The sequence below is a fragment of the Dipodomys spectabilis genome, unplaced genomic scaffold, assembly GCF_019054845.1.
Source record: "Dipodomys spectabilis isolate Male_0828 unplaced genomic scaffold, ASM1905484v1 ptg000147l, whole genome shotgun sequence".
NCBI classification, from domain to species: domain Eukaryota; kingdom Metazoa; phylum Chordata; class Mammalia; order Rodentia; family Heteromyidae; genus Dipodomys; species Dipodomys spectabilis.
Window position 1 is genome coordinate 7,421,512 of NW_024870824.1, and position 6,142 is coordinate 7,427,653.

A 6,142-nucleotide genomic window follows, 5' to 3' on the forward strand; every position below is an offset into this window, starting at 1 on the left:
TTCTCTTGTTACCAACGTTGCCAAGCCAACATGGGGTCTGAGAAGGTCTTGGGGATAAAAAATTCCAGGGTGAGGGCTGGGAAGGTGACTCAGTGGTAGAGCGCTTGCCTTGCACTCATGAGGCCCTGGGTTCGATTCCTCAGCACCACATAAGCAGGAAAAAAAAACTGGAAGTGGTGCTGTGGCTCAAGTGGTAGAATGTTAGCCTTGAGCTGAAGAGCTGAGGGACAGCACCCTGACCCAGAGTTCAGGCCCACGACCAGACCACCCCCCCCAAAAAAAAAATTTCAGAGTGAAGTCCTGATCATATTTTTTTTCCTTATAGCTTCCAAGAGCTTATATGATACCCATGTGTCAATTAGACTTAATATAGGTGTCTTCTAGGGGTCCTACTAGACATTATACCATTTCTTCGAGGAGGAACATCTCATAGGTGGCACTGTCAGCTTAATCTGCAGGTGAATGCCATTCTGCATTTCCTGGTTTACAGGCCTGCCTTGATGAACAAGGGGTGTGGTAAACTAGGTTGAGTTCAAACACTCCATAAAAGTTAGAGATCAGCCTTTACTGTGACTCAACCTTCATATGCTAAAATTGCTCCCTGAGTTGGAATCCTGGCCCTACTCCCTCCCCACTCTGGTAAACAATGGAGTACTTTTGATTTTTCACAAAATATGATGGGTGAGACTTTATAGGTCATCTCAGCAAATTTTTCCCCCTGCAGTTACTAGGGCTTGAACTTAGGGTCTGGGTGCTGTCCCTGAGCTTTTGTCCTCAAGGCTAGTGCTCTACCACTTGAGTCTCAGGGACTTTCTTCCCTTGGCTGGCTTTGAATTGAAATCCTCAGATCTCAGTTGCATCAGTAGCTAGGATCACAGATGTGAGCCACTGGCCTGGCTCATCTCCGTAAAAATCTTGGAAGATACTGACCCCAATGCTTAGTCCTTCAGTTATTACTCTGTCAAAAAGGAATGAGCCAGGCATTGGTGGCTCACACCTGTAATCCTAGCTACTCTGGAGGCAGAGTTCTGAGGATTGTTGTTCAAAGCCAAACTTGGCAGGAAAGTCAGTGAGACTCAATCTAAAGTGGAGCTGTGGCTCAAAGTGGAAGAGTATTAGTCTTGAGCAAAAGAGCTCAGGGTCAGCACCTAGGCCCTGAGTTCAAGCCCCAGACAAAGAAGAAAAAGAGAGAGTGTGTGAAAGCTTAGAGGACTCTTCAAGTGGCCTGCCTTCTCTGACTTAACAGTATTGATTTACTCAATGCCAGGACAATATAATCTGTAAAATAATCTGGATTTGCTGTTGGGACTGCTGTAACTGATGATTCTCTCATTAAGAAAGTGCTTAGACATGATTCGAAGCTTATACCAGTATTGGGAATTTTTCTTTTCTTCTTTTTTTTTGCGGTCGTGGGGCACAAACTCTGGGCCTGGGTGCTGTCCCTCAACTCTTCAGCGCAAGGCTGACGCTCTACCATTTGAGCCACAGCACCACTTCTGGCTTTTTCTGCTTATATGGTGTTGAGGAATCAAACCCAGGGCCTCATGCATGCAAGACAAACACTCTACCACTGAGCCACCTTCCCAGCCCAGGCTTGGGAATTTCTGAAGTCTGTTGCAGAAGGACTTGGTATGGTATTAGCCAAGAACAGTTTATAGAGAAGGTGGATGTGGCTGTCCAAGCTGCAGTTGTGAAAGATGACATATGGAAGATGTTTGAGCTGAGCACAGGTGGTGTACACACACCCACATATACACCCACACCACACCTCATGTTTCCCTATTCAAACCTCTTCTTACTCTTAACTCCTAGCAATTACAGATCTGTTTATCATCTGTATAGTTTGCCTCTTTTAGAATATCATATAAATACAGAAATCATCCTGACTTATTTTACTCACCAATATGCATTTAAGATGAATCTTCGTCTTTGCTTGGTTTGAGATCTCATTCCTTTTATATTGTTAATAGTATTACATCATCTGGCTATTTGGCAATTAGTTGATCCCTTCGCCTACTGAAGAACATCTTAATTGTTTCTAGATTTTTAATACAAATAGGGCTGCTATGAACATTCAAGTGTAAGATTTTGTGTAAACATAAGTTTTCAAATTATGGATAAATAGCTGTGTGAAAATGCTCAATTACAGCTCTGCAAGAAACTACCACTGTGTTCCAAACTGGCTATTCTATTTTGTACTTTCACCTGCAATGAATAAGTGTTCTTGATGCTCTATATCCTTACCAGCATTTGTATTAGCCATTCTAATAGGTAGAAATAATAATTTTAAAAAGGATCTTGATATATAATACCACATTACTCTTCAGAAAGTTTTTATTGGATTATCTGGCATAATTCTTGTTTCCATACTCTTTTGTTTCCCACATTTAATAAGACATTATGCTGATTCTGACAGCTTCTTTCTCTCAGATTGTTACACCTTAATCCAGACTTTCATTACTGCATAGCTGAACCAATAGCAACATAAAAGACTGCTTATTTTCTAGACTATATATCTCCTGTTTCAATCAAGTTTATAATATACAACTAAAAAGTATAATCTTTCTTTAACATTTTTTTCTTGTTCTATTCCCAACATCAAAACAGAAAAAGTAACAGGATTTGTCTTAGTAACTTTGCTTTTCAAGAATCATAGTGGAGGGCTGGGAAGGTGGCTCAGTGGTAGAGCGCTTGCCTTGCATGCATGAGGCCCTTGCTTCGATTCCCCAGCACCACATAAGCAAAAAGAAAAAAAGCCGGAAGTAGTGCTGTGGCTCAAGTGGTAGAGCACTAGCCTTGAGCTGAAGAGCTGAGGGACAGCGTTCAGGCCCGGAGTTCAGGCCCCACGACCCTCCCCCCCAAAAAAAAAAGAATCATAGTGGACTGGACACTGGTGACTCATATCTTATAACTATAGCTACTTGGGAGGTTGAATTTGGGAGGATTCTGGTTTGAGGTCAGCCTGTGTATACATGTGAGACAACTTCCCAATCAATAGTTATGTGCAGTGGTATGCACCAATCTTAGCATGTGAGAGGCTGGCCTGAACAAAAAGCTAGACTCTAGATAACCAGTGCAGAAAAGGTCTTGTTGCCTCTCTCAGTGGCATAGCACTCAGCTAAAGGCCCTGATTTCAACCCCTGTAGTACCACCAAAAAATAAAAAACCCAAACCAAAATCATGGTTAGTGGGCTATTGGAATTAATAGGACTATTATTTCAGCCAGCCATAGTGAATCACACTAGTAATTCTAGCTACTTGGTAGGTAGAGATCAGGAGTACTGCAGTTCTAGGCTAGCAGGGTCAAAGAGTCCTTGAGACTGTCATATCACCTAATAAGCTGGGAGCAGTGGGTGTCATCCCAATTACAGCAGAAAGTGTAAATAGGAAGATAGCAGTTCAAGCTGTCCCTGGAAAATGCCAGGTCCTATTTGGAAAAATAACAAAAACAAAAAGGTCTGGCTATTTGGATCAACTAGTACAATGCCTGTCTAACAAGCAAAAGGCCCTGATTTTAAACAATTTCCATTCCAGAATTCAGTGCTCTGCATTAATGTAGATCAGTATTTTCATCTGTTTTATTTTTAAATTTTAGCTAGTACTATGGTTTGAACTCAGGGCCCTGTGTTTAATTGGCTAGTAATCTATCACTTGAGCCTTGTCTCCAGTTCATCTTTTTACTACTCATTTTGGAGATGGAGTCTCATGGACTCTTCTGCATGGGCAAGTCTTAACTGTGATCCTTCAGATCTCAGCCTCCTGGATAGCCAAATTTACATGTGTGAGTCACCTGCATCTCATCTCAGTATTTCTTTAATCAAATTTCTCCTTAATCCTATTTCTGGTTTCTTTATATCACCAAATCAGTCTTTTTACCATCCTGATATGTAATATGAAGATGTTTAATTTTGTCATTATTCCTATCATTTCTTTCCATTTAGAATTTTTTTTTTTTTTTTTGTCGGTCGTGGGGCTTGAGCTCTGGGCTTGGGTACTGTCCTTGCACTCTTCAGCTCAAGGTGAGCGCTCTACCACTTGAGCCACAGCGCCACTTCCAGTTTTCTAGTGGTTTATTGGAGATAAGAGTCTCATGGCCTTTCCTGCCCGGGCTGGCTTTGAACCGCAATCCTCAGATCTCAGCCTCCTGAGAAGCTAGAATTACAGGCGAGAGCCACCGGTGCCCGGCTCCATTTAGAATGTTTTATAGCTTTAGTTTCCCTCATTCAGTGGGAGATGGCTTAGTCATTTAAAATTCCATCTTAGTTCAAAATGTGCATAATCCACGATTTTTCCTAAACAAACTCAATTTAAACTATGTTTAAAAATTATTCAATACTTTTGTAAAAATTTATCCTGTCTTGAATATTTCTTAAAATTGGTTAGACTAAGCCAGGTACTGGTGGTTCACACCTGTAATCCTAGCTATTCAGGAGGCTGAGATTTGAGAATTGTGGTTTGAAGCCAGCTGGGGCAGGAAAGTCCATGAGACTGTTATCTCCAATTAACCACCAGAAAATCAGAAATGGACCTGTGGCTCAAAGTGATAGAGCACTAGCCTCAAAAAGAAAAACTCAGGGACAGCACCTAGGTGTTGAGTTCAAGCCCCATAAATGGCCAAAAAAAAAAAAGTTGGTGCCAGGAGCTGGCTCATACTGGTAATCTTAGCTACTTAGGAGGCTGAGATCTGAGGATCATTGTTTGAAGCCGGCCAGGGCAGAAAAGTCCTGGTGAGAGAGACTCTGATCTTATCAAAAACCATTAGTGGCGTGGTGGCTCAAAGTGGTAGAGTGCTAGCCTTGAGCAAAAGGAGCTCAGGGACAGAGCCCAGACCCTAAGCTCAAGCCCCAAGACAAAAAAAATATTATTATAATAGTGCTCAAGGTTGGGGCTGGGAAGGTGGCTCAGTGGTAGGGCGCTTGTCTTGCATGCCTGAGGCCCTGGGTTCGATTTCCCAGCACCACATAAGCAAAAAGAAAAAAGGCCGAAGTGGCGCTATGGCTCAAATGGTAGAGTGCTAGCCTTGAGCTGAAGAGCTGAGGGACAGCGCGCAGGCCTAGAGTTCAGGCCCCATGACCGGACCCCCCCCCCCAAAAAAAAAATAGTGCTCAAGGTGCACAAAAAAGATACATTTTATTTATCCTCCTATCAAGTTGTTTTTATCTTTGCATTGATGTGGATTGAACCCAAGGCCTTTTGCATGTTTAGACAAGTGTTCTACCACTAAGCCACACTCACAGCACCTATTTTCTACTATTTCATGTTTTTTTTTTTTCTTACCTAATCACTAATCATCAAACTTATTCATCAGGACAATTGGAAGGAAGTACATTAAGTCTTTTGCTTCTTTTATGTGTTTTCTAATATATTAGGCAATGAACTGATGTAGGTTGCATGAACAGATACAAATTCTAATAGTCATTTGAAATGATATTTCAATTTTATTTACACAAAAGCTTTGCATAAAGATTAAAATAGGCTAGGAAATACAAATATTAAAAAGAGATGAAGCATTTAAAACATCTCTGTATAATTACCTAAAGATAATTGCTATCAATTAATATCTTGGTTTACAGATGACCTACTATAATTTTTCTGTAAAGGTATGGAACTTGATGTAAAATGATGACTATGATATAACTCTGAATTTATCTACATTGAAAGTATGCCTCTAATGACCAAATGGGCACACAAACTTTCTACACCAGCCACCTACAGTATATCTAGTATGTCTGATTCTTCGCTCAGAGATCCTCTCACCAAATCCTTCATTCTCAGTAACCCTAATATCTCTGTGATATGCTGTCCTTTATCCAATAGTCAGAAGCCCAGGGAGGAAAAAGGGTATCAATGTTTCCCTCTTGTCTCCTAAGTTAAGATCCTTACTAATTCCACAAGAGTATTTATGTTCTTAACCACTTTTTTTTTCTTTCCAGAAAACTGGAAGTGGAGCTGTGGCTCAGTGGTGAAGTGCTAGTCTTGAGCAAAAAAGCTCAGGGACAGAGCCTAAGCCCTGAGCTCAAGCCCCACAACTGACAAACAACAAAACAAAACAAAAACAAAAACAAAAACAAAAAACTACATTTGTTTCTGGTACTAAAAGTATATAAACAGAAGAAGCAACCATCATCCCTCATTCTTTCTT